At 39.8% G+C, this 18,657-nt stretch overlaps 1 protein-coding gene across 1 annotated transcript in view; it reads right to left on the bottom strand.

Annotated features, from left to right (window-relative positions):
* LOC139317371 (glycylpeptide N-tetradecanoyltransferase 2) overlaps positions 1-18,657 on the bottom strand; it is a 234,897-nt gene that overhangs the window by 199,678 nt on the left and 16,562 nt on the right. The window lies entirely within an intron of this gene.

The following is an 18,657-nucleotide window of genomic DNA, read 5'->3' as shown; positions in this document are numbered from 1 at the left end:
CTATTATTATTTTACCTGCTTTTTCCCCTTTGCTATGAGTAAATAGACAGACTGTTATAGAGATATACTGATATAATTACATATTGATTAATTGAAATTGTTCTGACTGAAATTATATATGTTTATTATATAGATATTATATAGAGATTGCTTAGATATAGTAACCTTAACATAAACTATACACAAAATTACTGATAATTGACTAGAATAAAAACTGTGATTTATTAATTTCACTACTTGATATATATACATTACAGTAAATAGAAATAAGAAGAGAGTAATGAACTGTTGAAATATTGTATTTTCTCCCTGCTCCTCAATTGATTTATCTAACCCTTATATAACGATATTTTAAAGTGAAATTCTTAGAAATATTTAGAAACACTCAAACCAGTGATTATACAATAGAGAAGTAAGAAAACAGATAAGATACTTCACATACGGATTTCCTCATTTCATTTCATTTTTTCATTTTATTAAATTTGTATACCGCCCTACTCCCGAAGGACTCAGGGAGGTGAACAGGCACAAAATAAAAACACATAAATACAAAAGTTAAAAAACATAATTAAGACCAAATTAAATAATTTTGCCCGAGACAATTAAAATTCCCAATAATTTAAAACAAATTAAAATTTCAATTTAAAAATTTAAAAGAAGGGGAGAAAATTAGGCCAGGCCGGCCTGCTGGAATAGGAGTGTCTTCAAAGCACGGCGGAAGGTGCGCAGATCCGGGATCCTCTGTATCTCCGGGGGAGCTCCTCCCCCAACTATACGTATCAAACAAATCTATTATTACCATAGATATAAAAATACATCGAACTCTAAGAAAAACAGTGTATGAGAATTTGGGACATTGTAAAACAAAAAATAAAGATAGCAACAAGTTCATCAACAATAACCAAGACAGGTATAAAATTAATATCAAACCAGGCACTTACATTATCCTCACCAGCACAACAAAAGACAATCGACACAATGCTATCCTCGGACAAAGAAAAAAACTCCACTACATTCAACATACAAAATATCCAATCAGTTTTAGCCATGATTCAGGAGGGGATGAATAAAACGCAAGAATCGATAGTGAACAACCATGAGGAAACGAGAAGGAATCATGAAGAATTGAAATTAGATGTAGGAGAAATAAATAACATCAAAAAAATGGACGATAAGATTGAAAAAATACAACAAAATATTGTAAAAAATGAACAACGGATTCAGAATATGGAACTAAAAATGGATCAGGCAGAGAAAAAAATTGATAATATGGAACAAAATCAAATAGCATTAAATAAAGAATTAGAGGACTCAATCACCTATTTAGAAATGGAGAAAGCATCCTTTTACCTACGGTTCCAAAATATTGCAGAAAATCAAGAGGAAGATCGAGATTTGATAACGGGAATATTAGCGGAAGCCACCCAGAAGGAGAAAAAAGAAATCAGTAAGGAAATAGACGAAATTTACAGAGTCCATATGAACTACACCCACAGGAATAAATTACCCAAAGAGATCCATATTAGATTCGCACGCAAAACAGTGAAGGAAGAGATCTATAGATTAATGAGAGAAGAAACAATTAGCTATAAGGCGAAGGAAATAATAACCTTAAAACAAATCCCAAGACGAATAAGAGAACAAAGAAAGGCCTATAGCTTTCTAACAACACAATTGAATAAACATAAAATGTTTCGCTGGTTGGTCCCAGAAGGAATCCTGGTATCATGGGAAGATAAGAAACATAAAATTAACACATTAGAGAAAGCGCAAGAATTTTTTGATAACCATTTCATATTAGAAGAACAGGAAACCAGACAGGAATCAGAAAACAAAAACCAGCAACACTCTACAGAGGAAATGGAAAGAGAACAAGAAGAAAAAAAATGAACTGAAAGGGAGAAGATGGAACAAGAAGAAGCAAGGGGGAAAACACAAATGATAACAAGGAACACAAGACTTAGGATAACAAACAGATAAGAAGAATGGGACAAGAAATAAGGTTAATTTCAATCAACATAAATGGATTAAATCTACCAACCAAAAGATCATATACATTTAAAAAATTGCAAAGACTAAACATGGACATCATAAACCTACAAGAAGTCCACATCAAAAGGCAACATCAACAGTTATTAGAAAATAGAAGACTGGGAACATTATTCACTTCATTATCAGAACAGAAAAAAAGAGGAATTGCAATATACATCAAAAATCATATACAAGCAAAACAAATTTATACAGATGGAGAGGGCAGGATCCTGATGATTGACATTAAGATGGAAACCAGAAACATATTACTAATATCAATTTACGCACCCAACGGAAATCAAAAAGAATACTTTAAAAAATACACAATATAATTAAAGATTTAGAATGAACATATATGTATTATAGGGGACTACAATGCAATCGTAGATACAGAAAATGATTATCAAAGTAGCAAAAAGAATAAATCTAGGAAAAAGACACTACCAGATACTTTCAAAGATATGGCCCAAGAATTACAACTACAGGATACATGGAGAGAACTGAATAAAACCAAGAAACAATACACATTCTATTCGAATCTGCACCAATCATGGTCCAGGATAGATATGGCCTGGATGACCACGGAGCTAAGGAAGGACATAAAATGAATTGAAATTGCACCAAATGTATGGGCGGATCATAACCCTATAATAGTAATTTGGAAAGGCCAACAAAAACAAAAAAGATGGATGATGGACAAAGACACTATAAAGGATAAAGAATGCATAGAAATGATCAAGAAAGAAATGAACATATTTTTTCAAATAAATACGAGAGAACAAACATCACTGCAAAATTTATGGGACACCACCAAAGCATATATAAGAGGTCTAACAATCTCCTATAAAGCGAAGAAAAATAGAGATAAACGACAAAGGAAATATAATTTACTGACAGAACTTGGAAAATATGAAGCAGAACTACAGAAAGAACCACACAATAAGATGATCAAAGAAAAAATAAATCTTACCAAACACAAAATAAACCTAGCCACAACAGAAATAGTGAGGAAAATTAAAATGGCAAAACAAAACCAATTTGAATATGCAAATAAAACAGGACGTTGGCTGGCCTACAAATTAAAAAAAGAAAAGGAAAAAAGAACAATATATCAATTACAGAATGAACAAGGACAGTTGTATCACAGGAATGAGGATAAAAAAAGACTTGCAAAGAATTTTTTTCAGAACTTATACACACAAGATGAAATTCGACAAGATGTTAAAGATTATTTAAGTAAAATTAATATTCAAGAAATAAACGAAACTCAAAGAGAATTATTGAATAGACCAATTTCGATGTTTGAATTAATGGAGGCAAGAAAAAAACAGAAAAGCAATAAAACACCAGGTCCAGATGGTATACCATCGGAATTCTATAAAACCGGCTACCAGTTAATAGACAATACTTTACTACAGATCTTTAATGAAGCACTTTTGGAAGCTAAAATCCCTCAATCATGGACAGAGCCAACTATTACACTTATACCAAAAGAAGACTCGGATCCTATTCAAATTAAAAACTACAGACCTATATCACTCCTGAATGTGGACTACAAACTATTTACTTTAATTATCTCGCAGAGACTGAAAAATATTATTATTGACTACATCCACCCAGATCAAAATGGATTTATCCCAAAATGGCAAATTAAAAGCAACACAAGAACGATAATGAACATTCTCGAATACTATGAACAAAAACCGAACAAACAATTGGCATTGATCTTCTTAGACGCACAAAAGGCGTTTGATAATCTCAATTGGACATTTTTAATATTACAACTGGAAAAAATGAGAGTAGGTGATAAATTTATAAACATGATTAAGAGGATATACTCCAACCAAACGGCGAGAATATGGATAAATGGAGAGACAACAGACCGATTTGAAATAACTAAAGGGGTGAGACAGGGTTGTCCCTTATCCCCCCCTACTGTTCATACTAGCATTAGAGATATTATTGATTGAAATTAGGAAAGACAAAGAAATAAAAGGATTAAAAATAAAGAATCAGGAATATAAATTACAAGCATTCGCCGATGATGTGGTATTTATCTTAGAATGACCAAAACAATCTGGAATGAAATTATTAGAGAAAATAGAGCAATACGGAAAAGTAGCAGGATTGAAAATTAATAAACAAAAAACAAAACTATTAACGAAAAATCTGACGAAAACACAGGAGAAAGAATTGGAAGACATATTAGAAATACAGACAACAACGAAAGTAAAATATTTAGGAATTTGGCTCACTAATAAAGTATCAACACTTAAAGAAGACAACTATAATAAATTGGCCAAACAAATACAAAAAGATCTAGATACATGGAGCAAACTACAACTATCACTTTTGTTGTGGCCCCGCCCTCTGAGCCTGTCCCATCGGAGGAAGAAAGCTCCGAGCATGAGGAAGAGGAGTCAGCCAGGCCTCCCTCTCCAGGCCCCTCCCCTCTGGCATTGTCTCAAGTGCCGGCCGAGGGAGAGGAGACAGCTGATTTGGATCAGAGTGATGAGGAAACATCATTCCTGGACGCACGCCTCCGAAGGCGTGATAAACGTTTGCAGCAGCTTAGGAGGCATGCTAGGGATTAGAACTGAGTCACTGGACCACACCCCAGAGACTATATAATAGAGGGTGGTGGGCAAGGATCTTTGTGACGAACAAAGCAAACCTTGGATAGTCACTAAAGCCTCGTCCGGAGCTGCTGAGAGAAAGATTTAAAGTGTCGGACATTTGGACTCTTGAGTATTTATCTTTCTGTTTTACTTTGAAAATAAAGTCACTTGGCAGACGGTGTGTCTATCACTGCCAAGTGGGAGATAAGACCTGGGTGCGTTCCAAAGTGTTTCCTTAACCCTCGACTGGCTGTGTTTGTGTGTGTGTGGGTACGGGGACAGATCAACTTTTAGGTAAAATCGCCTCCATTAAAATGAACATTTTGCCAAAAATACTGTATTTATTTCAAGTAATACCAATAAATCCAGGAAGAACTTACTTTAAAGACCTCGACAAAATGATATCAAAATACATCTGGCAAGGAAAAAGGGCAAGAATCAAATTGAAACACCTTCAAGACACTAGAGAGAGGGGTGGCCTAGGACTACCAGACTGGCAAATTTGTAAATTACAAAGCAGCATCACTAACATGGATAAAAGATTGGATAACATTAAAAAACAAACACATGTTGGCACTAGAGGGATTCGATCTGCTGAAAGGATGGCACACATTTCTATGGGAGGAGAAATTCAGACAACACGAACACTTTAGAAGACATTTCATTAGAGAAGCACCTACAAAGACTTGGACAGAAATTAGGAAAAACCACTATGACAAAATCCCAAGGTGGCTCTCAACCATGGAGGCCCAAATATACCCAAATACAATGGACATAGAAAAGATGAAAACATATGATGCATTGCTGAATGGGGAAGGAGAAGTGAAGACAAGAGAAGAACTGAAAGAACAGGGTACAGACATTGATTGATGGCCATATTTACAAATAAAATCAAGACATAAGATGGATATGAAAAAATTTGGAATCCAAAAAGAACAGAACGATTTGGATAAAATTCTATTGGGATCAGATGATAAATTAATAACTAAAATTTATAACTATTTACTTAAATACAAATTGGAAAAAGAAGTGGTGAAAGAGAATATGATTACATGGGTGAAAAATTTTGGATATAATATTGAACTCGATAAATGGGAAAAAATATGGAAAGTAAATACCAAACTGACGATGTCTGTACCCTATAAGGAAAATATTTACAAAATGTTCTACAGGTGGCATCTCCCCCCTGCACATCTGGCAAAGATGTTCCCTAACACTACACAGGACTGTTGGAAATGCAGGTTACACAAAGGGACATACTATCACATGTGGTGGTCGTGCCAAAAGGCAAAAAAAATTTGGAAAATGATCCAAAAACAATTAGAAGAAATTACAACCCAGAAAGTGCCATTGAAACCAGAAACATACCTATTAGGAATATTAACAAATAAATATGAAAAAGAAATACAATATTTGATAATCCATATACTGACAGCAGCAAGAATCACATTCGCGCAAATGTGGAAATTAGAAGATACGCCATTGGAGGATAAAATAATACAAAAAGTAATGGAATGTGCAGAGATGGACAGGCTTACCAAAGAAATACAAGAAAAGGAAGACACTGAGTACTACATGGTGTGGCAACGATGGCACGATTGGTTAGAGAAAAGGAAAAGGAAATAAAAATAATTAGTAGGATAGAAAGGGAATACCAACAAAGGAAACAAAAATCAAGAAATAATCCTAAAATATCGTTATATAATGAAAGATGTAGATAGATATATACCGTATTTTCTGGCATATAAGACGACTTTTTAACACATGAAAATCTTCTCAAAAGCCAGGGGTCGTCTTATATGCCGGGTGTTGTTCTCCTGTAACCAGGCAGACCAGCCTGAAAGGCTCTGACAAGCCTTAAATGGCTCTGGCGATCCAAGCTCTGACGATCCCAGCTGAGTTGCCTGCTAATCAGGCAACTCAGCTTGGATCGCCAGAGCCATGTAAAAGAAAAAAAGTTTTCCCCTTCCAGCTTGCTTACCTTAGCTGCTAGTCGCAACACTTGCCTTGCTTCGCTTGCCTGAATCCATTCCATCAGCAAGCCACTCCCTACCTGCAAAGCTGGCCGAGGAATTCTGGGAGTTGAAGTTTACAAGTCTTAAAGTTGCCAAGGTTGGAGACCCCTGTTCTATTGGGTAAGTTTTTTTCCCCTTTGGGAGCTTTAAAAAAATAGTTAATTGGGGTTTTTTTTAGTTCTTCTTTTTTTAGACCTAGCCATTTAAAGTTTAGGAAGTTTTAAATTTAGCTGCTTTTATATAAAAATAAAAATAAATAAAAATAAAATAATATTTGTGCAGCTTTCTGAGATTTAGTGTGTTTCTGTAGTGTTTCACTCTAACTACACAAACACACAAAATCTCACAAAGCTGTATGTGGAATTTTGTGTGTGTAAAGTGTGAAAGTTGGGTTTTTGGGCTTTTTGTGGCTGTGTGAGGTTCCTGCTTGTTGCAGGGGCCATTTTGGGTCTAGCACAGCTGCTTTTACATTGTGGGTGAGCCAGTTGTGTTGTGTTGTGTGTGTGTAAAGTGTGAAAGTTGTTTTTTTGGGCTTTTTGTGGCTGTGTGAGGTTCCTGCTTGTTGCAGGGGCCATTTTGGGTCTAGCACAGCTGCTTTTACATTGTGGGTGAGCCAGTTGTGTTGTGTTGTGTGTGTGTAAAGTGTGAAAGTTGTTTTTTGGGGCTTTTTGTGGCTGTGTGAGGTTCCTGCTTGTTGCGGGGGCCATTTTGGGTCTAGCACAGCTGCTTTTACATTGTGGGTGAGCCAGTTGATGTTTTTTAATTTTTATTTGGTGTGTGTTGGAAGAGGGGTAGTCTTATACGGCGAGTATAGCCCAAACCCTATATTTTAACAGGAAAAGTCGGGGGTTGTCTTATACGCCCAGTCGTCTTATATGCCGGAAAATACGGTATATAGAAATATAGAATACTGAAGTAACTTTCTTTTTTCTTAAGGCTCAAGTTGCAAGACTTGATTTAAATGTATAGTTTGTTTATGTTGTGTATCATATGTATGTATGTTTTTGTTTGTCTACCTCTAATAAACAAAATTTTTTTAAAAAAATATTGTATAGGAAATCATATGTTAACTAACACAGGTCTTCAACAAAGTTACTGATTAACAGCCTCCGAAATCCTTTAAATTTACAGCAAACATAAGAATTAAACACTTATTTCAAATTGTAAACACACACAAGCGAACACAAAAACTCAATTAACACAATGTAAATATAATTATAACACAGTTCAAACAAAGAGACCCAATCCACATTGTCTGATTTAATCAACCCCTCTCCAGGTCAACATGTGCACACACCCATGCTCAAGTGTCACCCTAGAACCAGCACACACACATAGCCACACCCTTCAAGACCCACACCAAGGACAAGCTCCCCTATGTAAGAAACTGATGGAGATAATGTTTTTGCAAAGAAAGCAATTTTTAAGAGATGTAGGTATAAAAGTTCAGTAGGACATTGAGACATTAAAGGTAAAAAGTTGAAGGCTGGAAAACAGGAAGAGACTGCTATTCCGATAAGTGAGTCAGCTTGGCCAAGCAGATTAGTTAACAGTTTTAACCACACAGTCTACTAATATAGTGGAGAAGTTAATCAACCGCTTGTCTCAATTTATTATGCTTATGCTGCAAGGATTGTAAATGTCAACCCAGGATCCCCTGTTTACCATAGCACTAAGTGTGGCAGCCCTGAAGATCCAAAGAAAAAGATGGCCTCCAGGGCTGACAGGCTTAGTGTTATGGTAAACAGGAGATCCTGGGTTGACAGTAAGGAAACAAGAAATATAGGTTAAGAAATTAAAAAAGGGACAAATGGTAGTCTGGAAAAAGGGGGACTGGGCAAAAGGTGGGGAAACAGATTAAGCATGGGGAAATTCATGGAGAAACAGGCGTTCCAGGAAGATTGCATCCCTGTAGTCTTTGTCAAAGTGCGTTGCAGGGAGGGTTTTGTGGTTCGGGTGGAGGGAATAAAAAGTTGAAGAAATGTATCCCTCTGTGTGCCTACCTGTTATCCACCTGTTCTTGCAAGAACGTATTTTACATGCAATAAACTGCTTGTTGCTTCACTTTATGATTCTGTCAAATTTCTGACTGGTGAGTCTGTTTCTCACACCTATAAAATAGCCCTTTAGTACCTCATTTTCTCTGTTGCTACCCCTATAGGCAAACCTCTGCTTTTGGGAATAAATAAATCTCCTTTCCTCACAGCTGTCTGGATTTTCAGAATCAGCATCAGAATAGAACTGGAAGGGACCTTGGAGGTCTCCTAGTCCAGTCCCCTGCTCAAGCAGGAGATCCTATACCATTTCAAACAAGTAACTGTCCAGTCTCTTCTTAAAAACCTCAGTGTGAAACTTCAAGTTCGTTAGGATATGGTGTAAATCTAACAAGTTGTCCAGGCAATATATGTGTTCTATCACTTTAAATGTATTCTGTAACTTTAAGATGTAATGCTGAGTAATTGTACTGATGAGTCATTGTAACTGACTGCTGACTGACTGCTGTCTGCAATTATCCTAATTGTACTGTTGAGTCATTGCACTGACTTCACTTATCTTAAGTGGATAATTACTAGTGTAAACTGTATATAAGAAGGAAGCTGAGCTATAGTCATTGTTGCTTGACTTCTTGCTTGACTTATTGGTTGGAACTGTTACTGTCGTGTGTGAAGAAGTGGATGGATCTGCTATCATTGTGATTTGTTACCAGCGTTGAATTGCTGTTTATTACCTACTGCTGTTTGTATGGTAAGAAGATATCTGTAACTTCAGACTGATTTGAATGGCTAAAGACTTGGATTGACTAAAAGACTATGCAATTGTTTTTCACTACAAAGTAAAAGCTTTGTTAAAACAGTTTGTATGTATTGTATTCATTGCTCTCAGTACCGTTTCTCTGTGCACTTACTCTGCTGGTTGGTAACACAACAATATCCTTAACAAAGTTGAACCATTTTGATTGGTTTCATAATCAAAATGGTCCACTTCACAGTCAGAACAAGTCAAAACAGACCCTTTTAGTTGGAACATCTCGCCCTCAAAATGCTTTATCATCTCTGGGTTTGGTGACATTTATAGTAGCTTCCTGCTTGATGGTTATGCTGTCATGGAGAAAGTAGTCTTTGAGAAAAAACATCACTCTTGAGAAGAGGGAGATAATTACAAAGGAATTGTCTGTCAGAAGAATAATTTGGGGTTCCAACTCCAGCTGCAGTTGTGCAAGAATAAATCAAAATAAAAGAGACTGTGGGAGAGAGCACATATGCAGAAGTGGGGCTCTCCTGAATAATCTAATTAAAAACTTAACAACCCCCCCCCATGCACAGAATTGCAAGCAGGGGGGGGGAAGTGAATGGAGGAAAAGACTGGACTTGGAGAGAAGAGAAATCTTGGAAATCAAACATTTATTTGGATGCAAAGTTCCAAATACTGTTGAGTTCTGCTTGTAGTGTAATTGGAATCAGAATAGAGCTGGAAGGGACCTATATTATCTATAGCAGAAATGAAAGGTTCATAAATACAGATGTGTTAATACAGTCATGTGAAAAAGTAAGTACATCCTCTTTGAGTTGTATGGTTTTATGTATCAGGACCTAGTAAAAATCATCTGGTCCTTAGCAGTTCTCAAAATAGGTAAATAAATTATGTAAAATAAATGATGACATCGTGTAATATGTCATGTGTTGTTCATCTGAGGTTGTATTTACCTTTAAGAACTGCTAAGGACCAGATGATTTTTACTAGGTCCTGATACCACAGAACTCAAAGAGGGTGTACTTTCTTTTTCACATGACTATATATCTTCAAGTATATTACCCTGCCCTAAATGTAATTTCATGTGCAGTAATTATTAGTTTTATTCTATAAGCAGTTTACACAGGGCTTTGTTAGTATTCTATTCTGATTTGTTTAGTTTTAACTGTATTTTTTTTCTTCCAAGAGTTTTCCTGAAAGTGCAGGGTCCACTTTTTTCAGATCAACAGTGTTGATCCATTGGTTGCAACAGGAATTGACTGACTGGCATATCGCCTGAGCCTGATGCCATGGGCTGAGTGTGTGATTGGCTCAAAGTCACCCAGCTGGCTTGCATGCATAACAGTGGTGGGTTTCAAATTTTTTTACTACCAGTTCTGTGGGCGTGGCTTGGTGGGCGTGACATGGCTTGGTGGGTGTGGCAGGGGAAGGTTACCGTAAAATCCCCATTTCCTCCCCACTCCAGGGGAAGGTTACTGCAAAATCCCCATTTCCTCCCGATCAGCTGGGACTCGGGAGGCAGAGAATAGATGGGGACGGGGCCAGTCAGAGGTGGTATTTACTGGTTCTCTGAACTACTCAAAATTTCCGCTACCAGTTATCCAGAACTGGTCAGAACCTGCTGAAACCCACCTCTGATGCATAAGGCAGGACTAGAACTCACTCCCCTGGTTTTTAGCCTGGTGTCTTAACCACTAGACCAAACTGGCTGTCTTAACAGAGTAATGCAAGTGTACAACTTTTTTTTGGCTAGGAGCACATTTGGACATTTGAGAATATATGTAGGGTGCACTCACAAAATGGCTGCTACAGGACACTTCTATTCACCAATACTTGCTATTTTGGCATGGCCAGACAAAAAACACCATTTAATAGAAGGTGAACATGTTCCTTAGATGCTCTCTATCACCCCAGTGATGATTTATCCAGAAATGATAAATCAAAGCAGAATGTTGAATATTAAAATAAACATTAAATTGGCTTTTTTCTGCTATTTTCAACAGTAAAATTTGGGTGGAAAGCCACATTGCCCAGGTTTGGCTGGATGATTAAGTGGGGTTCTTGTGTGTGAGCCCACATGACCATCCAAGGCTGAGGATTAAGGCACTTTTCCATATTTCTTGAGCAATAAGAATACATGGAGGAGACCCAATTAAGGAACTAAATCAGTCATGGTGACAAAGTGTCCAAATAATAAGGTAAGCAAGTGAGTTACTCCCTGCAAGTTTAGCTACAGAGACAGACAGCCACATGATTTGTTTGTTTATTAAACTTGTATGCTGACCATCTCACCAGAGGCAACTCAAGGCAGCTTACAGACATTCAGTTACAATGCACTATAAAACATTAAAACAATAAATAAGGGTCATAAATTTAAAATTCAATTAAAATAAAAGTAATCAGGATGGAGAGGGAGGGAGCAAAGTGCACATGGGGAGGAGGTGGGGTATTATCTACTCGATTAGCCACCTCCGAAGTACCTTGGTTAACCATTTCTTCTGTCTGATAATAAATAACTTGGCAGGGTAACAGTCATAAAGATAAAATAATATGTAAGAAAAATAATAACAGTGAGGAAAAACATCCCTAAACATTTCTATTTCTTTTTTGTTGTTCTTAGTTGCAAAGTCGTGTCCGACCCATCGCGACCCCATGGATAATGTTCCTCCAGGCCTTCCTGTCCTCTACCATCCTCTGGAGTCCATTTAAGCTCACACCTACTGCTTCAGTGACTCCATCCAGCCACCTCATTCTCTGTCGTCCCCTTCTTCTTTTGCCATCAATCATTCCCAGCATTAGGCTCTTCTCCAGTGAGTCCTTCCTTCTCATTAGGTGGCCAAAATATTTGAGTTTCATCTTCAGGATCTGGCCTTCTAAAGAGCAGTCAGGGTTGATCTCCTCTAGGACTGACCGGTTTGATCGCCTTGCAGTCCAAGTGACTCACAGGAGTCTTCTCCAGCACCATAGTTCAAAGGCCTCAATTCTTTGGCGCACTGTTCTGTCCCCGTCCCACACGCACACACACCAACAGACATCCAAGAGTTAAAAACCAAACCAGCCGACAAAATCCTTTTCCTTATGATAACGGAACTTGGCAGCAACCTAGTGGCTGCCTGCCAAGAGTTTATTACTTACGAAGGGAAGAGATAACTTCTCTCCGCTTCTGGTACATCAAAGTAAAATGCTCAATAATTACAGAGTAATTCAAGTCCAAATATAATCCAGCAAAGTCTATAGCAAAAGTCCGGCAATGCAGAATGGCATGGAAGCTTTCAGCTTTGTTCGTCACAAGGCTTGACTGGCCACCACGCTCCCTTTTATACCCTGTGGGGTGTGGTCCAGTGACTCAGCCTAATCTTGGGCACGCCTTTTCTTCTGTTACGTGCGTTTATCTCTGCGACGCTGGCGTGGATCCAGCCAAGACTCATTACTCTCATCACTGTCCACCTGTGGCTGCGTGGACGTGCTTGGCCCCGGCCCTATCTCTTGCCCTTCGGCGGACACCGAAGGCATTGCCAAAGAGGAGGGTCCTGGAGAGGGAGGCATTGCCAACTCCTCTCCTTCACTCTCGTAGTCCTCTCCTGCCGATGACACAGGCTCAGGTAACGGAGCCACAACACACTCAGCCTTTCTTATTATTTTTTTTATATATGCCGCCCTTCTCCGGAGACTCAGGGCGGCTTACAATGTATTAAGCAATAGACTTCATACTTTTGTATATTTTATACAAAGTCACCTTATTTCCCCCACAAACCGGGTCCTCATTTTACCCACCTTAGAAAGGATGGAAGGCTGAGTCGACCTTGAGCCTGGTGAGAATTGAACTCGCAGTAATTGCAGGCAGCTGGATGTTAAATGCTGCCTTATTAGGAGGCATTAGCCTCCTACGCCACTCAGGCTCATGCTTATGGTCCAACTTTCACAGCCATACATTGTAACTGGGAAAACCATAGCCTTGACTATACGCACTTTTGTTGCCAGGGTGATGTCTCTGCTTTTTAGTATGCCACACCTCTTTTACTTTGATGTGCCAATGATGTAACTAAGAGTCCTAATTTTGGATATTGTAACAATTTTAAATGTTGTTTTCTAATATGTACTTCTTGTAAACATATAATGTCCATCTTCAAAGTATTTAATTTAGCCAATGTTCTATTTCTTTTTATTGCTGCATTCAGTCCATTTACATTTAAGGAAATTGCTTTAATTTCTTCCATGTTTTACTTATTACTAGTTTTTAATTTCATCGCTCTGGTCTCTCTTTGTTCCATTGGGTCTTTGGCTCTGGTTCCCTCTCTTAACGCTCTTTTCTCTTTTGCTTTTTCATCTTTCTCTTTCTCTTCCTCTCTCTCTTTTGCCCCACCTACAGCTCCCAAATCTTCCTCCAATGGTCCACAGAATTGCTGATAAAATAATTTTGCTTTTTCAAGCATGTCCAATCTATATCGTTGTTCTTGCCATGTCACCATAATTCCTTCAGGAATTAGCCATCTAAAACTCACTCCTTTGTATATTAAGAATTTTGTTAGGAATTCATACTCTCTCCTCAAATCTCTAACTCTTCTAGGTGTTTGTCTTAATACCACAAGTTCTTTATCTTTGTATTTCAGTGTTGTAATTCTTGCCGCTTGTAATATCTCTGTTTTCTTTGCCCTCTTTGTAAATCTTACATGCACTTCTCTTGGGAGTTTATTCCTTATTGCATATCTAGTGTAGACTCTAAATGCTTCATCAATCTCGTTATCTCCATCGTAGTTATTGTTGTGGTCCGCCAGAAGTTTGCGGAGCTGACGGCGGAGTCAGACAGTGAGGAGGCTGAGGAAGACCATGGGCCAGTCCTGGAGGCTGGGGAAGGCCCGGATGAGGGCTCTGCGTCAGAGGCAGAGATGGGGCCGGGGCCAGGGCCATCTGGGAGTGATGTGCGGACTCCGGAGCCTCCAGAGGCTGACAGCAGAGAGGCAGAGGAACAGGAGGAGCCTGTTCCTAGTGCACGCATGAGAAGAGCTGCCAGAAGGCAAGAGCAGCTAAAGCAAAAAGGACAACTCGGGAGTAAGGCCAAGAGATGATTGGCCCCTCCCATAAGGCTTAAAAGACCAGCAACGGCTCTTGGGCTCTTCGTCAGAAAACAACGTTGATAGATTTGTTTCTTGTCTTGCTGCGTTTATTTCTTGTCAACGTCTTCTGCTTCTGAACTTTTGCCAAGAAAAGCCTTTGGCAGGTTGCCAAAGTAGACATTCTGATCTATTCTCCTTCCTGGGAGAGCCACCAACAGCACCTCCACCTGGTCCTGCAACGTCTTCAGGAGCATCATCTGTATGATAAACTGGAGAAATGCCAGTTTTTCCAGTCCACCATCAAGTTCCTGGGGCATCGCATCTCTCCTGAGGGCATTGCCATGGAGCCGAGCAAGGTGGAGTCTTTGCGTAGTTGGCAACCTCCTCGGCGAGTGAAGGATGTCCAGCGCCTCCTCGGGTTCGCCAACTACTATCGGACCTTTATCCCCGGCTTTGATGCCTTGACTGCGCCCCTCACTCGGCTTCTGCAGAAAAAGGTCCCATTCCAGTGGGGTAGCCCCGAGCAGCAGGCATTCCAGGCCTTGAAACAGGTCTTCATGAAGGAGCCTATCTTGAAGCATCCTGACCCCCACCGTCCATTTGTGATGGAAGCAGATGCATCGGATGCTGCTGTTGGAGCGGTGCTGCTCCAGGCTCGCACGTCCGGCGGTACCCTCTTCCCTTGCGCATATTATTTGCGGAAGCTCAACCCTTCCGAGCGCAATTACGCCATCTGGGAGAAGGAGTTACTGGCCATTAGGACGGCGTTTGAGGCCTGGAGACATCTTCTGGAGGGGGCCCGGCGTCAAATTGAAGTCCAGACAGACCATAAAAACTTGGGAGTTCCTACAGACCACCCGGAAACTGAACCAACAGCAGATTCAGTGGTCCCTCTTCTTTGCCAGGCAACAAGATAATTGGTCGGACTATTTGGCATTAGCAGAGTTCACGTTCAACAACTTGTAGCACACCTCCACGCAAATGACCCTTTTCCTGGCTAATGTGGGATATCATCCTCGGTTCTTTCCCCTCACGCAACTCGACTCCCCGGTACCGGCAGCTAATGACTATCTGTCCAAGTTGCAGGCCGTCCATCAGTTGGTGCAACGGTATCTAGAGAAAGCCAAAGAGGACTATATGAGTCGCGGACCGATCTCGGCGGGCGACACCGCCATTGGCTGTGGGGGATCGGGTATGGTTGTCCACCAGGGACCTTCCGTCAGATCGGCCAGTCAGGAAGCTAGACCACCGGTACCTTGGTCCGTTCCCTGTTGAGGCAGTTATTAACCCGGTCGCCTACCACCTGATTTTGCCACGCTCGATGCGTGTCCACCCAGTCTTCCATAGATCCCTCCTTGTCCCGGAACGGCCAGCCTGTCCGCTCCGCCAATCTGACCGTCCCCAGCCAGTGCCACGTGACGGAGATGAACCACCCGAGTACGAGGTCGCCAGCATTCGGGAATCCCGGTGGCTAAAAGAACGGTTCTAGTATCTCATTGAGTGGAAGGGATATGGACCGGAGGACTTCACCTGGGAGGATGCGACCTCCATGCATGGACCTATCTTGGTGAAAGCATTCCATGACCAATTCCCATCACGGCCGCATCCGGATCGTCAGATCTGGGGGAAGGGCCCTGCAGTGAGGGATAGTGTTGTGGTCCGCCAGCAGCCTGCGGAGCTGGCAGCGGAGTCAGACAGTGAGGAAACTGAGGAAGAACATGGGCCAGTCCTGGAGGCTGGGGAAGGCCCGGATGAGGGCTCTGCGCCGGAGGCAGAGATGGGGCCAGGGCCATCTGGGAGTGATGTGCGGACTCCGGAGCCTCCAGAGGCTGACAGCAGAGAGGCAGAGGAACAGGAGGAGCCTGTTCCTAGTGCACGCATGAGAAGAGCTGCCAGAAGGCAAGAGCAGCTAAAGCAAAAAGGACAACTCGGGAGTAAGGCCAAGAGATGATTGGCCCCTCCCATAAGGCTTAAAAGGCCAGCAACGGCTCTTGGGCTCTTTGTCGGAAAACAACGTTGATAGATTTGTTTCTTGTCTTGCTGCGTTTATTTCTTGTCGGCGTCTTCTGCTTCTGAACTTTTGCCAAGAAAAGCCTTTGGCAGGTTGCCAAAGTAGACCAAGGTTACTGACAAGGCTGAAGAATTGTGCTATGAAGAATTTGTTTTGAATTAGTTTGGACTACACTGAGAATGAGTTAGTTCTCGGACTTCCGGTGGTGACGTCAACGTGTTAGGGACGAAAGGAACAGCGCTCCGTTTCCAAAGCCCCTAATATCCTTGCTGCGGGCGCTGATTTCGGCGCTACCGACCCCGTAGAGGTCGGTAGGAAAAGGGGAAATTTCTGAGGACCTCGGGGAGGACGGCAATCCCCCCAAAGGTTCAGGATAACTCCTCTAACTCGGAACGAGGAAGAACCAGCCACCCGGCTGGACAGAAACGCTGACAGCTGTTAAGAGGGAAGTGAAGATTGAAAAAGAAAAGCATCGGTGAAAACAGAAGTGAGGATTAAAGATTGAAAAGGTATATCTGCATTTTCTAACGGTTGGGAGAAAGCGGGTGGAAGGAACCCTTGAGTAAAAGAGGAGAGAGAGAAGCGGCGACCGATGAGTGGAGTGAAGGGGAGGAATCCATATTGAAAGTGACAGCGCGTAATCTGGTAGTCAGTGAAATCCGAAAGAATCCAGAGGGAATACGGCTGAACGAAGTGTGTGATTGATAACCAGAGCTTTATAACAAGAAGCTGCGAGAGCGAAGGTCTCAGAAAATTTAAAAGACTTAACGGGAGGATTTTTAGAGCCCCGGATATCCATAGAAGAAAGGACGGAGAAGCCATATTGAGTAACAGCAGGGAGAACGCAGTCAACTTAGAACTTATAACATTGTTGCCGATACTTACTGGACAATTCAGATAGAGGCTTCCTTAACAGGATCGAGTTAACCGATTGAGTTAATTGGATAATAAAGCAACAGGACTATTGGATTGAGCTATTTGGGGAAGCAGACGCTTGATACTTTTGGCGCACGATCGGTGTGTATTGGACAAAAAGTAAAGGGAGGAAAAAAAAAATAAAAAAGTACGATCGGACGTGAAATATACTGGATTTATAATTTTTGTTTCTGCCACGGCTTATCCCGATGAGGACTTGAACCGAGGATTACGGAATAAGTGGATAATACATGGATATATTATATTGAAACTATTGACAGTTGAAAGGAAGTGGACTTGAACTATAACTGGATATTTGATATAAGGATTGCCAGAATACGAGATACTACCAAGACCAACTACTAATTACCAACAGTGACTAAGAAGTAATATTTGGTGTATATATACTTACTGCTTTGGAAATCTATACTTATATGACTGCATAACATTACCTTATACTTATCTTGTACTCATTAAGTGATTTATTGCCTTATTAACTTGTTTTTATATATTTATATATTTAGAATCAAAGATATAGACTCTATTATAGCTAAATATAATTTCTACTAATTTGTCTTTATATAGTTAGAATCTCAATGATTTGTTAATTTGTCTTAATACAATTAGAATCCAAGATCCGGATTATATTATACCTATCATAGCTATATTATAATTACAAAAGTATATCCATATACGTATGTTATATAAATTAAAATAAATTGGATAAATTAGATAAGTAAGATATATATTTAGACAATTGCTTAAGGAATCTACGTTTGACATATGATTGCATAGTATGACCTTATTTATAAGAAGTGTATGTTAATAGATTAAGTGATATATTAACTTGATCTATATATAGTTAGTGTTAAAGATTTAGTCCATAGTATATTAGATATATTTATATTAACCACAGCCCTTTACCTTCTGAGAGAAATCATATAGCACTTATTCCCTACTTACTAATATAACAGTTACTCAAATACTTAATACCAGGGAGAATTAGCTGATGGATTGCTAGAACGCTACATTTTTCCCTCAACCCTCCCACTTAGCTTCCCATGCTGATTGATTCATAAGTATAAAGGAGCCTGGAAAAAAGCGAAAAATAAATTTGGGTGAAATTTTAAAACAGAACTAGAAATATTGACCAGTATATGAAAATCTGGGAAAGAATAAAAAAAGAGATAATAATGGCGACCACAAGTATAACGACAACAGCTAAAATAAGTAAGAAAACACCATCGAGCCAAATGATACTT

Source organism: Pituophis catenifer, unplaced genomic scaffold (genome assembly GCF_029215685.1).
Source record: "Pituophis catenifer annectens isolate HBS135680 unplaced genomic scaffold, rPitCat1.0.hap2 SCAF_5, whole genome shotgun sequence".
Classification (NCBI taxonomy): domain Eukaryota; kingdom Metazoa; phylum Chordata; class Lepidosauria; order Squamata; family Colubridae; genus Pituophis; species Pituophis catenifer.
Note: the sequence above shows the minus strand (reverse complement) of the source record. Positions and strands in the feature narration are given on the sequence as shown.